Consider the following 16910-nt stretch of genomic DNA (forward strand, 5'->3'; position numbering starts at 1 on the left):
CCGAGACACAATCAGGGCTCCCACCTCCTTAACAATCGCCCCCCCCCCCCGACTATTATTACTACTATCATTATTATAAATTTTTATTGAGATCAAACAAAATTTTTACAAGAAATTATTGGGCAGCCAAGAGTGAACATTAATAAGAAAAAATATAGTCTAAAACACAAGGTAAAATAATACTCCGTAACAATTATCCGCTTTACATACATTGATTTGTTCATACATTATACTACGATTACATTATGATAAAAAAACAATGAAAGGAGTGATAATTTTGTTTTAAAAATAATAATGTGTATATGCATCGAATAATTAATGTCAAATGTTTTCGCAACGGTTTTAAAAATAATACTCCGTATATAACTTTTCTTAACTGAATTTATAAGATCTGAACTAATAGGATCTGAACTGAACTGAACTTATAGGATCTGAACTGAATTTATAGGATCTGATCTGATCTGAACTTATAGGGCCTGAACTGAATTGAACTTATAGGATCTGAACTGAACTTATAGGATCTGAACTGAACTGAGCTGAATTTATAGGATCTGAAGTGAACTTAAATTAAGTGACTTTAAGTCTAAAAGAATAGGGCCTAAGCGATTGACATTAATACTACGATTATATGTTTGGCCTTGATTTAAGTATCTATGTTCCTTGATATTGTAGCAACTAGCAATTGATAGTTTAACACGATTATACGAACTTTACAGGTTACATTGATAGGTGTTATGGATAAAAAACGCTGTTTACAAATCCCAACGTGGCATCATGTTGACAGGAGAAAGTGGCCAAGAAATGGACATGTGGCGCGCGACGGTTGGTAGGGGAAAGAAAGATGGATTGCTGAGGTGGCAAATTACGGACCGCTAGATTAATAAAGAACAAACACAACATGGCCCAAAGGAAAAAAGCCCACACGAGAGAAAGAGTAAAAGACCCAGTCAATTAACAAACTCCTACTTTGCAGCACGTTGACCTGATATTCCGCAACAGAAGCAGAAGCAACTTTCAAACCCTAGATTTTGTCTTCAACAGCTATAAAAGCAAGGGCAAAGCAACGTACAAGGGCATTCTCTCCAGATTATCAAGCAACACTCGTCTCTAAAATTCCATCAACAATTGGCAATAATTACTGAGCAACATAAAATTGTATTTCCTTACTTTGGCGTATTTTACATCGATTATAGTGCAAAGTTGGCGGGATTCCGACTCCCCCCGCGGTTGTTCCCACACCGGGTTTTCCGCGTCACCAAAAATCTCTCGTGTCATCCTTTTGTCCATCTTTTGCTTTCTTACTTATCGCATATTCACTCGTTAGATTAATCATAATCCAATATTAATCGGCCGTAGATCAATCACTATCACTCACCAATTAAATATATAACTTGGTAAATTTTTACCAAAACAGTTTGGCGCCCACCGTGGGGCATAGTGATCATTTTCTATAGCCAAGTCTCGCAAAACCGAACCAGCCATCACAATGTCTGGAACCAGCCAGAATCCTTCCAGCAGCCAGAGTATGTCAGCCCTATCTTCCGCAGCAGGAGTGACTTCTGCCTCTGCAGGACCAGTCAGTGCATCCCTGGCATCCAGCCAGATGATCCCTGCCAGCATGTCGACCAGAGCCATGCCCCAGCCTCAGAAACCACCGCAGATTCCAAAGGCAGCAGGTGCATCCAGTCAGTCCAAATCCAGCAGGGAGAGCAGCCCCAGCAGAGGAGGAGAAGCCGTATCCAGAAGCCCGACCCAGGAAAGCTTAGGCGCAGGAGTTCTCCGGCGAGAGGGCCCCCAGCACTCGATCCGATGCAGGTGATGATTCAGGGGATGGACATTCTGCGTCAGGCCGTTGAGGATCTGAGGAAAGACAACCAGAACATGATGGCTCAAATCGTGACGGCAGTCCAGTCCAAACCAGCATCAACACCAGAGGCTCCAGCCAGAACCAGCGGTGGAGGATCGGGTCGACCAATCCCGTCAGAGCTAGTTACCAGGCTGGATCTTGGGGTAGCACCAGCCGAACCAATCGAGCCAAGACGATTGGGATGTCCGTCATTCGATAATCCACCCATCGCCAGCAGACAACAGTAACGCTTTGTTTAGCACCCTTTCGGATCGACCTTCCACCCTTTTCGTGTACCCCGCGCACTGACACCAGGATGGCAATTTGGATCTGTTCCCAATGCGCTAGTTCCATCCCGCAACCTTGATTCACCAGTGGAGCCGGATCGGAGAATTACAAGCAGACACCAGGATGGCGGCCGGATCCACAATCAATGCAACACCAAGAACCTGGTCACCCAAAGCACCAGGCCAACTCTCTGGAGCGCCCGGCTAGGAGGTATACTGCTGGTTCCTTCCCACTTTGTTCTAACTCTCTTGCAGAGAGCGGGTAACTCTGTTGGAGCAAAGAATACCGGGAGCCGAGAGAGCTAATGTACGAGAATACCGGGCGTAGCCCGCCGCCGGAGAAAGCAGCCAAAGATAGCTACGCAGACTCACCTTTCGTGGATGACATAGCGCTAATCGGTGTTCCTAAAGGATGTGTGCCGCCAGCTATGACACTCTATGACGGGACCTCAGATCCACTTGACCATATCAACCACTACAAGCAGAAAATGATGGTGATAACCGCAACTGGATCTTTAAAGGAGGTTTGCATGTGCAAAGGTTTCGGATCAACACTGTCAGGAGCAGCCCTGCAGTGGTTCGTCGGCTTACCGAACAAAAGCATATCCAGCTTCGCCGACCTAGTCAATGCCTTCAACAAATATTCACGATTCGCCAGCGAGAAAGCCGAGAGAAGGCATCCGGCGACCTCTATCTACTGGTGCAAGGATTTGAGGAATCCACCGTGACTACTTGAACAGGTTCAACAAAGAGAAGGTGTCAATTCCGAGGTGTGATATAGCAACCGCTATACAAGCCTTCCGCCGAGGGCGCACGGGATTCACGATTATACAAGGAGTTAACCATGCATCCATGCACCACCTTTGAGGAAGTGCAGTCGAAGGCAATCGCTGTCATGAGATTGGAAGAAGACGCTGCACCTGTAAGAGGCACTTATGATTCAGACCCAGTATCCAGAAAGGCTCCTGTAGAGAAGAAAAGCGAAAGATCCAAACCCTACAGCAGGAACGTGAATAAAGTTTCTGGAAGCTCAGAAGGAAAGTCAGAAGCAGATCTGCCTCCGAAAGTAAGTGAGTATGGTTTCACTACCAATCTTGCAGGACTATTCAAAGCCTTGAAGGAACTGGGACGCAGAGTCAGATGGCCAAAACTTCCAGAAGGAAACCCCAGCAGCAGAGACACAGGCAAGAAGTGTGAGTTTCACGGCAGCAACACTCACAACACCGATGAATGCCACTCCCTCAGAAAGGAAGTCAAATTCCACTATGACCAAGGAAACCTGGATCACCTCCGCCCCGAAACACAACAAGAGTAAATTCGGCGGACCAGGTTCCGCCCTCCCCTCCTCCTCATTGTTCTAGAAGCGTGAATGTCATTACGGGTGGATCGGAGTTGTGTGGGCCGACTTACTCAGCAGCTAAGAGGCACGCAACCGGGGCTAAGGGAGACGGACTGCAGAGCTCCTGCAGGTTAACCATCGAACCGCCGTCGTTACCTTCGACGAAACAGACGCAGGATCTATTCCTGAACAGCACCACGACGCTCTAATCATCACGCTTCCCATAGGAAATTGCAAGGTAAAAAAGATCCTGGTGGATACCGGAAGCTCCGTCAACTTGATCATGATGGAAACACTCAAAGGAATGGGATTCACCGATAAAGATCTAGCAAAGAAAGCAATTCCCTTGGTTGGTTTTGCGAAACAAAGCACTCCTAGGAGAAATCATCATCCCAACCTACGCCGGAGGTGTAAACAAACAGGTAAGGTATTTGGTTATTGATGGACCCTCTACTTACAATGTAATCCTTGGCAGGCCCTGGATCCATGAGATGAAAGCAATCCCCTCAACGTACCACCAATGCCTGAAGTTTCCTACACCTTGGGGAGTGCAAGAAATACGTGGGGACCTGGAAGAAGCCAAGGATTGCTACAAGGTGGCTCTGAAGCCGACAACAGGTTCGCCCGCATAGCAATTCTGAGAGCCGCATCCGGGACGAGTACATTGAGCCTCAGCAGGCAGAACTAGACGAAGTCATCCTGGACTCGCTACATCCAGAGCGAACTGTTCTCGTTGGATCTGAGTGTAGAGGTAAGATTCGTGAAGAACTCGTTCAGTTGTTGAGAACTAACATAGATTGCTTTGCTTGGTCACATGATGATATGATAGGGATAGACCCAAGCGTGATAACTCACAAGCTAAGTGTGGATCCAAGCTATAAACCTGTGCAGCAGAAAAGAAGAAAGTTTGCTTCTGAAAGAAACCAAGTCATAAATCAAGAAGTAGATAACCTGCTTGCTGCAGGAAAGATTCGCGAAGTAAAGTACCCAGAGTGGTTGTCTAATGTGGTAGTGGTCCCAAAGAAGAATGGCAAGTGGAGGGTCTACGTCGATTTCACGGATTTAAACAAAGCTTGCCCAAAGGATCCATTCCCTCTACCACACATAGACGCCATGGTAGATGCCATCGCAGCCACGAGATGCCGACATTCCTGGATGCCTGGAGCGGATATAACCAGATAAAGATGCACCCAATGACCAGGAAAAGACAAAGATTCGGATCCGAGAGAGGTATCTATTGTTATAACGTCATGCCTTTTGGACTGAAAAATGCAGGATCTACCTATCAGAGGCTGGTGAACATGATGTTTAAAGAACAAATAGGCAAAACTATGGAAGTATATATAGACGATATGGTTGTCAAATCGAAGCAGGCTTCACAGCACCACCAGCACCTGGAAGAAACTTTCAATACCCTCAGGAAATACCAAATGAAGCTGAATCCTACGAAGTGCACCTTCGGAGTATCCAGCGGAAAGTTCCTGGGGTACATGGTGACCCAGAGGGGAATAGAGGCCAGCACCGAGCAAATAAGAGCAATCCGCACTGAGTCACCGCAGAAACCAAAAGACGTCCAGCGCCTGACTGGAAGAGTGGCGGCCTTAAACAGATTCATATCCAGATCCTCGGACAGATGCAGGCTATTCTATGATATACTCAGGAAAAGCCAAAAATTTGAATGGACGGACGACCACGAAAAAGCATTTCAGGAGCTGAAACGTTATCTCAGCACCCCGCCTCTCCTGTCGAAACCAGAGCCAGAAGAGCCACTTTGTTCAGATCATCGATCCATGTATGTTAGCCATCGGTGCGATGCTTAGTGCGAGAGCAGGAAGGATCACAAGATCCGGTATACTACATCGCAAGTCTCTCGCTTTCGGCAGAGACCAGGTACACATCCCTAGAAAAACTTGTCCTTGCACTTGTTCGCATCCTATAAACTGCGTCCTTACTTTGAATCTCATACAATTTATGTGATAACTAATTATCCTCTTAAAACTATCATGAGAAAACCAGAATTGTCAGGACGAATGGCTAAATGGTCCGTGCACTTGAGTGGATACGATTTGAAGTTTGAACCCGAATGACCCATAAAGTCTCGGCTGCGCGGACTTTGTGTCCGATTGTCAAAGACTCCGAGACCCAGGCCGAACAGGACATCCCGAACTGGAAGAGGACAAAGGAGAACAAGTGTGGGAGTTACATGTGGACGGAGCCTCAAACGCCAAAGGAGCGGGAGTAGGGTGGTCCTCAAATCACCCCAAGGAGACCTCATAGTTCGGGCCGTACGATGTGAATTCAAAGCCACAAACAACGGGTAATACGAGGCACTAATCCCGGGTCCGGCGGCTCTGGATCGAAAATCGACACCTTCAGGTTTGCGGTGATTCTAAGCTTATAGTTAACCATGTGAATGATCGCTATGAAGCCAGGGACCCAGGATGATGGCATATTTAGATGTAGCAAAAGAGCTGAAAGTCAAGTTCGTCACATTCAACATCAAGCAAATCCCCAGGGAGCGAATGCGAAGGCGACGCACTAGCCACCCCTGGGGCAACCTTCAAAACAGGAACTATCTCCACGATACCAATTGTCCACGTCTTTGGAGCCAAGAACACCGAAATCTCAGCAGAAGCGAGAAAAAGTGTGCAGACACAAAGTGAGTGAAGAAAGTACTCAGATCGGAGGAAACCCTATCTAGACCGGTTGCGAACGACATCCTACCAGCGAGATAAAAAGGAGGTAAGAGGCTTTAAAATGAAAGCATCCAGATTCCTACTAATCGACAACGTTCTTTTCAGGAAGTCCCACGCTGGACCCTACCTCAGGTGCCTGGATCGAGAAGAGTCTCAGTTTGTTTTGCATGCTATCCACAAAGTGGAGAATGTGGAAACCATGCGGGGGGAGCCTGTCCAACAAGGCACCGAGGCGGGGATACTTCTCGGCCCACAATGCGCAAAGATGCCATGGAATTCGCAAAAGATGCGACGCTTGCCGAGACACGCCCATGTTAGCCACCGGCCACAGAGCCTCGCACCGGGTTATCTCACCATGGCCTTTCATGAAATGGGGATGGATATCGTGGGACCATTACCCGAGCACCAGGAAACAAAGTCTACATGCTCGCCATGACGGATTACTTTTCCAAATGGATAGAAGCAGAATCATCCTCCCAGGTTACGTAAAACCAGGTGATATCTTTCATTAAACGCAATATCATATGCGCAGTTTGGCATTCCATCCGAAATTATATGTGATAATGGGTCCCAATTCATTGGAAATAAGACTGAAGCTTTTTGTGCTAGGTGGAATATCTCGTTCGTAAATCTACTCCCAGGAACCCCAATCCAACGGACAAGTGAATCCAAAGAATAAGATTATCATTGAAAACCCGAAAAAGAAACTAGAGGAGATTGGGGGCAAATGGGCGTAAGAGCTACCTCCGGTTCTCTGGGCCGACGTAACCACACCAAAGGTTGCAACGGGGCAAACTCCCTTTAGCCTGGTGTTCGGAGCTGAAGCCGTCATCCCATCTGAAGTCAGGGTCCCAACCCACAGATATGGATGCATCACAGAAGATCGAAACCAGGTAGAAATGGCAAGCAGCCTGGACACGATAGATGAACTCAGAACCAGCGCCCAGATCAGGCTGTGGCTAAAAGCTACAACAAGAATGTAAAGGTAAGAACTCTGCAGTGGGAGATCCGGTCCTAAGGAAAGTCTTCAGAATACCAAGAACCAAAGAAGGGGGAAATTTGCCTACAACGGGAGGGGCCATACCAAGTAGAAAGCTCGATTGGAAATGGAGCCCACCGACTCATGACTATGGAAGGGCAAATGGTTCCCAGATCCTGGAATATCACCCACTTGAAAAAATATTATATTTAAAGTCACCAAAGAAGGTCAACAACCGGTACTCACCTACGAGATACTGAAATGACCGGGTTCTAGATATTGCCTTACATATTTTCTCGCCCTGAATATTTTTCTGTCTCTGAATACTCTTATGACTCCAAAAAATCTTACGGCCCTAAAAGATATTTTCCGCTTTTGAAATATTTTTCTATTTTTTGTATTTCTCGGATCTAGATACTACTGAATCAATATTTTCGGCTCTAAAACGTTATTTTTGAATCCAACATTTCTGGTTCTAAAAGCCTTGCTCATATTTTAAAATTCTAACAAGCTTTAAATTGCAAAACCACCATGAATAATTCAGAATATTTTCAAGTAAGCCAAGAAAATAAAATGCAAACTAATCTGGCAGAGCTTGTATTCACTGCAGAAGGCGTGTGTCCGTGGCTAAGCACGTACAACCGGGACAACCAGCCTCCCGCGATGCATTAGCACCCACGCAAGCCTGGCTCCTCTGGACGAGTGGGCACACTAGACCCCTTAGCCAGCAATCTAACAGTGATGGCCAAACCAACGACGTGCATGCACAAATCAAAGCACCAGAAACGGTACGACACAAAAAGATAACCAGTAGAAAATACTTAAATCACAATATGCCTGGCACCAGAGCCAGACCAAAAGTACATAAAACTGTTCAAAATAAAGATGTTATGCCCCGTAGGGCCAAAAACTAACTAAGCATAGCATAAGTCTTTCAGATGCAGAGAAATACTAATCTACGTCAATGTGCACCACATCTTCGAACGGCGGCACTGAGCATCGGAGAGGGAGAATTCACCTCTTCCTCGGCGCACGGGTCATCGCCGAAATGATGCACCGGGCTCCACCAAGCCGGACAAGACGTCAGTTCGGACCATCCGGAAAAGTAGCGACCAAGCCTCCCTCTTGACTCCTAAATCCCGTGCCGAATGCTCCCCCTTTTGGAACACCTTTATACAGTCGATCTTTGTTTCCAGAGCAGCATAAGACAAAGCATCCACCAGAGTCCTTTTCAACTCCTGCACCTCAGAAGCCTTCTCCTCCTGGATCTGAGCAACACGAGCTTCTGCGTCAGAAGCACGCTTCTCCACCTCCGAAATACGCCTTTCAACATCAGCAGCCTTCTCCTTAGCGTCAGCAGCCTCCTTCTTAGCATCAGCAGCCTCCTTCTCAGCATCAGCGGCTTTCTTCTCAGCATCAGCAATTTTCTTCTCCGCACTAAACCCCCCTCAAGAAGAGAAAGACTGCTCTCCGCAAATTGCCGCTTCGAGTGGCCTCCTCCAACAGCAAATCCTGAGACTTGTTTAGGTCAGCCTGAGTTTTCAGCCTATCCTCATTGGCCTCCTTCGCCAGATTCCGGAGTTTCGCATTTTCTGCTACCAGGAGAGACACCTTCTCCCGCAAGTACAGGGCCATCCGAAAGGATTGGTAGACTGAGAACAAAGTGTCAAAAAAAAAAAAAAAAAAAAAAAAAAAAAAACGGCCAATGATTGTTTACCTCGAAAGAATGCTCAGTAGCACGATCCACCAAATCAGGCAGAGGAGTGCTATCCAACGCAGACCTAGGAGCTGGAAGAAGCATCTGGCTCATTAAGTCCAAGCTACTCGTAGACTTATAACTACCGAAATTATCTGGAAGCGTAAAAACAATAACCCCAGGAGCAGATTTGGAGCCAGAAGTAGCCCCGAAGCGTGAGTAGCTCCGAAGCGGAGTAGCTCGAGCGGGAGTGAGCAAGAAGAAGGAGGAGCACTTTAGAAGCGGAAGTAGCTCCGAAGCATGGGGATGGTTTCAGCGTTGGAATCACATCGACGCAGCTTAGTTGGAGCCGAGCCGGGAACGACTTTGGAGGTCAAAGCATCTCCGAAGACGATGTCCGTGCCCAGGCAATGGAGGCCTCACAGCCAAAGGTGTAGCTTCAATAGGGACCTGCTCCTTAGCCCGGTCCGCAGCAGCAGATCTCCTTTTGGGACGAGGTCCAGAACCAGGGGCAGGAGTAGACTTTCTCTTCTCAGCAGGCTTGGGGGCAACCGTAACTTGCTCTTTCACTCTCTGAGCCAGGACATCTTGCAATGAAATCTTAGATTTTGCAGAACCTGGAAGCAGCAAAGATCAAGTTAGAACCAAATATACGAAGAACCCAGAAACAAAGCCAAGTCAAAAAAAGGAAGAACAAACGCACTAGTCGACATTGAATCTTTCTCTTCAAAGAAATGCCATTTGTTTTCTTCACCACAAGAAATAGAATCCCTGGACCAAGTTGGGGAATGTCCTATTTTACGGAGGTGGATGAACAATTTGGAAAGGGAAGCAGCTTTGTCAGGAGACAAGGGCAAGGGGCACAAACCTGCACAAAAAACCAAGTAAGGAAATATGAGCATCAAGGAAAATACACAAGAATAAAGGCATGCAAGTACCGTCTGTTGATCGCCAAACACTGACAATATAGTCAGTCGGAGCAGGAAGAGTGTCAATTTTCACAAAAATAAAGCGGGAAAACCACTTGCATTGCCATCGGCTTCACGGGAAGATGATGCAATTCTTCTCCCCATCTCGAACCCGAATGGTTACTTGACCCCGAGCAAGAGACCTGACCGAGAACAAATGTGCAAGGTCCGAGAGGCCAATCTCATAACCAAAACGGTTATTCATGGCATCAATCGCAAGCAAAGTTCGCCAAGTGTATGGGGCCACTTGACAAATAGCCAACTGATTCAAGTTCAGATACTCTTGAACCAAAGGAGGGAAAGGAAATCGCAGACCCAGGCGAAAGGCATACTCATACAAACAAATCCACCCTTCCCTCACCGAGTCGCCTTTACGGCCGGGAGTCGGAATGTGGAACACCACGTCATCGAAAAGCCAAAGGTTTTCTTGATGTGATCAAGATCCTCAGGGGTAAACTCGGAATCACAAGAATGCTTGGCGGAAAGGACGCCGCCGGAGAGAAAGTCATCGGACGGCATCACTGGATCCGAAGCCGAGGTCGAAGAGACGGACTTTTGTGACATGGTATGCACAAAAATGAAAAGAAAATAAAGATGAAGACAAAGTACCTGTGGAAGAGCAACCGGCAGAAGGAAAGAGAACTTTTAGAAAGAGGAGATGAAGGAGATTGATGGTGATAGAGAGAGTGGGGAGTTTTGGGAACACCGAGGGAATATAAAGAGAGAGGAAGAGTTAGTGGGAGAGTGGGATAGTAATTGTAGCGGTTGAGGAGTTATTAAGAGGAGAAGTTGTAGAAACTAAGATAACTGCTAAAAGCTTCGTCAGTTCTCCGCACCGCAACTGAAATTCCCGCCTAAAAATATTTGAGACGGAAATTTGGGGACAATTGTTATGGATAAAAAACGCTGTTTACAAATCCCAACGTGGCATCATGTTGACAGGAGAAAGTGGCCAAGAAATGGACATGTGGCGCGCGACGGTTGGTAGGGGAAAGAAAGATGGATTGCTGAGGTGGCAAATTACGGACCGCTAGATTAATAAAGAACAAACACAACATGGCCCAAAGGAAAAAAGCCCACACGAGAGAAAGAGTAAAAGACCCAGTCAATTAACAAACTCCTACTTTGCAGCACGTTGACCTGATATTCCGCAACAGAAGCAGAAGCAACTTTCAAACCCTAGATTTTGTCTTCAACAGCTATAAAAGCAAGGGCAAAGCAACGTACAAGGGCATTCTCTCCAGATTATCAAGCAACACTCGTCTCTAAAATTCCATCAACAATTGGCAATAATTACTGAGCAACATAAAATTGTATTTCCTTACTTTGGCGTATTTTACATCGATTATAGTGCAAAGTTGGCGGGATTCCGACTCCCCCCGCGGTTGTTCCCACACCGGGTTTTCCGCGTCACCAAAAATCTCTCGTGTCATCCTTTTGTCCATCTTTTGCTTTCTTACTTATCGCATATTCACTCGTTAGATTAATCATAATCCAATATTAATCGGCCGTAGATCAATCACTATCACTCACCAATTAAATATATAACTCGGTAAATTTTTACCAAAACAATAGGCTAATTTCATAATAACTTTATTGATTAATGTAGTAACTTTAATTTTTCCCAAAGTTATTCTACCTCCACATGTAACAAGAGTAAGAGCAATTGTAATGAGAGATTTTTTATATTAAGTTTTTAGAAAAAGTTTGTCCATTACAAAATAAAGTTTGTTCTTAAATAAACAAACTAGGTTTGAAAAGAAGAACCAAGTTCTTCCCAAAAACAAGAAATTGATTAGAAATAACAAATTAATTATGGCCTATTAAAGAACTTTATTTAAAGTTCTTCCATTATAACAAAAAGTTTTTAATTATTGAAATTGTCAAAATCTTATCTGACAAAGGAAGAACTTTATATAAAGTTCATCCATTACCGCTATAACTAAGTGTTGACTTGTGACTTTGAAAGCGGAGTTGTATACATGTGATTAGGGATGGCAGTCCCAGTGTCCCACCCTTACCCCGTGGATATCCATCCACCCGAAATTAAATGGGTGGGATATGGATGATGAATTTTTTTTGAATTTAGGGTAGGATATGGATATGAGTGAATTTAGAGTGAGATATGGATTATCGTCTCTCACCCGCTTAACCACCCTGTGGATATCCGAAATTAATATTTATAATTAATTTTTTATTAAGTTAATAATTATTTAGGTCATTAATGATTTTCCTTCAAAATATATTTTTTTTATCAGAAATTTTACTTAATTTTAATATCATACGGTTATTTAGGAAAAGTAAAACTTGTATTTATGTGGATATTGTAATTTTTACTAATCAAAGTAACTTACTTTTGTTAATCTTATCTTTATAAATACAGAAATATTTAGAGCAATTCTGTGCGTCCACATCACCAAATCCATTTTTTTCTTTTTTCTTTTTTCTTTTATACTATTCAATGCGGGACCCACAGAAAAATTAAGGAATTAATTATAAATAACCGTCGTTGTTGATGTTTTGTACGTAAATGATTACATTTAATTTATAATTTATACGTAAATATTTATGAATAATTTAACGAATTAACTATTTATTAACGAATAAAATACTTATGAATAATTTATATTACAATAAATAACAACAAATTACAACAATTTACATTACAATAAATAACAACAAATTACAAAAAAAAAATTGATACAAATACAATACAAACTTTTACTACACTTTTTACTATAATAATAAATTAAAATAACAGTAACACACCAAAAAAATCCACCGCTTATGTCGATTTAACAAAAAATTAAATATAAAATTCAAAATGCAATTATAAATTAGTTGTAAATGAACAAAGAGACTAAAAAACAAAATCCTTTTTAAAAAATAAATTTTAAATCATGATTTATATTCAATCATTCATATAGTTGCAACAATATTAACAAAATATAAACTCGAATAATAAAATTATATACTTTCTTTTAGAAAAACGGAATTAAAATTCAATTTTAAGAAATTAAAATTATATTGTTAAAAATCAAAAAGGTTGTTACATTTAACGATATAGTTTGTAAAAATATAATTTTAATTTTTAATATTCTCTCATATCTGTCTAGATATCCAATCATCACCGAGAATTAACTTGGAGCAAAAAATTTCGGCAACTTACTACGAGCCGCCACTCCGTTTTCAGAAGGTGGCAATGATAGGTTACCAATTAATTTCTGCTACCACAAGTCCGTTTTTATGGCCAAATTATCATCATAATATCATAATAGTTAGTAGCCTTGAATCAAATCGCCAAATAAATTATTTACGATAATAACAATTCAGAATTAGAATAATGGGCTAACATCCATTCACAACAGATTCGAATGGGCCTACACTTCTCAGAATTACCAATCAACAATCGTGCAAGTCCAAAAAAAACATAGTTTTGTAATTAAAAGACGATTAGAAAGTTTATTACTATGGAAATAAATTCTACATAAGATGAAATTCGAGTCAATTAAACAAACTTGGTCAGGTCATCAGCTCATACCTATGTGAGTCGAGTTAGATCCATGTGGGTCAAATGCGGCCGAACACATGTGGATCAATTCGGGTCAGGCCCATGTGGTTTAAGTCGGGTCAGACGCATACATTATGGTTAGAGCCATAAGTTTCGACTCGATTCAGGTTGACTCAATTGTTTCGGGTAAAGTACGACCCGAGATTAATTAATTTCACATATCACTTTATGAAATTATATCATTTCATAAATTAATTTATTAAATTAAAAGTAAAAAACCCTATTTAATTTATTAAATGAATTAATTAAAAATTCCATATATGAAAAAAAAACAAGCAATTACCCATCAACAATAATAACTTAGATCTGAATATTATTGAGACCATTAAAAGCTCAATAAAATTTATAAAAGTTGATTGTTTTTATGTTAAATTGAAATACAAATGAAACAATAGGTCTTGGTATAGACGGGTGGGGCGAACAGACGGGTAAAGACCTCTAATAAAATGGGTAGGGGGGACAAGGTGGGGCACCCCCATGTGCTTCCCACTTTATGGCAAATGGGTATTTTGTGAGGGAAAATGGTATCCGTCTATACGTATAGATGGATAGTGTCCGTCTATAATGAGAATTTGTGCAAATGAAAATGTGTCTGTAAATGATAGATCTACGACTTTTTCCACTTAAAATGAAATATATTATGAAAAAAATGCACATTAATTTGTTAACAAATACAAATCAACAGTAATACCTCAGATCTGATTATTGAAGCATTAATATCTCCAAAGAAAATTGTAAAAATTCGAATTTTTTGTTTTAAATTAACAATAAAATTAAAATGAGTAACTTTATCATATAACTACGCCTTTTTTGAGTTCGAATATAATAAATAATAATAAAAAAAAAATACACCGAAAATTGGATATATAGAAAAGAATTTTGGACCTTATTTATTTGGTACAAAATATGACCCTATTTTGAAGGTGTTATGTCTGAAATACACATATTGCATGTTACTTCCTCCATTCTCATATGATATACCCATTTTATTAAAATACTCCACTCATATATTCAACAAATGGGTACATCATATAAAAACGGAGGAAGTATTATTTAAAAACTTAAAGATTAAATTACTACACTATCCATAAATACTAAGATTGATTGTTTTTATTGTAAAAACGCATAACAAATTAACAAAAACACCAAATAAATCACAAAAACACCCAAAAATAAAAGAAATCACTTTGCATGTCATGAAAAATAGAAAAAAAAAAAGCCGAGTATAAGACTGTACCGTCATTGTCTTAATCTCGATTGCCTTGCACATCATCTTCACCCCTTGACCTTCATCTTACACGATATAAGTGTGGTTGAGGGCGGCGGAAAATGAATGAGGGAGGAGGCAAATGAGGGTGTGAATGAGGGAGGATGCGGATATGAGAGAGTGTTAATGAGGGCACGTATAAGGGAGTCTATTGATGATGAAGGAGGTGGAAGTGATTGATGAAGGAGGTGAAGGAGGCGATTGATGAAGGAGGCGATTGATGAAGGAGATTAGGGTTAGGTTAGAGTGTAAAGGAGAGTGTTTTATATAGGAGGGTATATGGGTTGTGAGTTGTGACGGCGGGTTTGTGCTGTGATATGGGCCAATTTTAGGTTTTAATGTTCTCGGCCCATATAACTAATGCAATCGGCCCATATTAGTATACTCGGGTTTGTGTTGTGTTATAAACGGCTCATATTATCACTATTAGCATATTCTATCTGTACATTTTCTTTTATATAATTTAGTATTCAATTTATGTTTGAACATTATAGTTGATTCGAGTCAACCAACAAGACGAGTGATTTGTGACACAACTCATTTTTATGCTATTTATCATTTATCATGTCTTTTCAAAATTTAGGGATTTTTTTTCCATCACACATGTGCTAAATTAATTTTCTAATAAATTATTATCTATTTTGTTTGTTTTTTAGTTTCTCGAAACCCAAGTCAAACAACGAGAAGAAGTGTAGGTGAACAGAACTCCATCACATTACCATAAAGAAATGTAATTATTGGCCCTATATCATCATCTGTCGATGCTCTTATTCAAACGCTTGATCAGTTACAGGCGAAAACGGCAAGAGAGAGAAGGAAAACATTTTTCACTAAAAAACGTACTGATAATGTTAGTAATGTCTTTTCTCAATTGAGTCCCCCTACTACACCACTTAGCTCCACCACTACAGGTATATATCTATCTCTATTTGTTATATATCATAGTTAGTCATGTGCGTTAACATTTTCATTCTAATTGTTTTTAGGGATATTCTACATGGTATCCCTCAATTTTTCGACCTTCTACATGGTACCCCTACACTTTTTAAAACATACATTGTACCCCTAATTGTTGTCATTATCACTAAGTATACCCCTAAACTTTATTTTCTGTCAATTTAACTCAGTTTTAGGCATTAAGTGATTACTTGGACGCGTAACCAAACTTGTCATTTATCATCCCATGACATAAGGACTCTATTAGGCTCAATATCCATCTTTGGACGTGATAATTTGGCAAGGAATCAATAAATTTTCCATCAAAATTTTTTTAGCCTATATATATCAATAAATATTAGGATTGAGATGGATATTGAGCCTAATAGAGTCCTTATGTTATGGGATAATAAATGACAAGTTAGTTACGCGTCCAAGTCATTACCTAACGCTTAAAACTGAGTTTAATTGATGGAAAATAAAGTTTAGGGGTACACTTAGTGATAATGACAACAATTAGGGGTATCATGTATGTTTTAAAAAGTATAGGGGTACCATGTAGAAAGTCGAAAAATTGAGGGGTACTAGGTAGAATATCCCTATAAAAGAACGTGATTTAGGAGGTATATGTAGTCTAACCGACGTGGGTGAATGATTGGTAAGAGATCTATTTGTCAAGTATGGTGAACCTTTAAATGAAGTTCTTCCTTCTATAACTCCAAATGAAGAAAGACCTGGTCGTTTCGTAATAAACTCATCCTATTCACGTGGAGAATGTTCACAAACTCAAGAAAACTCATACGTTGACTTAATTAATGACGGTAAGTATATTTTAAATATTTTCTTCGGTTTTTTGTGTTGCAAGTTTCAAACCCTTGCATGTTTTGCACGTGTTTTAACCTATTATCACTATAAAAGAAATAGAGTATAAAATATTCATGTATTTTGATTTACATTTTTAAATGTTAATAATTATATCAATGATCTTAAAAACATACACGTGCAATTTTGCACGGGTTAAAAACTAGTTTAATCAATAATATAATGCGTTGGTGGTTTCTTTGTAGTTGGCGTGGTGTATTTGTATGGTCACTTGCTTTGCAAAGACACTTTGTTGTTGGATATATACTGGGTTGCTATTTGTTGCTATTTGCTAACACATATTGTTACTTGAATTATGTATGCCTTTTAATTTTATCGCCACAATTTTTTTACGATATATTATCTTTAAATTTTAGAAGCTGTGAAAATATCCAACGGGTACCCACTCCACCCGCTTCACCCGGTGGATATGGATATGGATGGATGAAAAAATATTAAATGGA

This window comes from Silene latifolia, chromosome 5 (genome assembly GCF_048544455.1).
Source record: "Silene latifolia isolate original U9 population chromosome 5, ASM4854445v1, whole genome shotgun sequence".
Lineage (NCBI taxonomy): Eukaryota > Viridiplantae > Streptophyta > Magnoliopsida > Caryophyllales > Caryophyllaceae > Silene > Silene latifolia.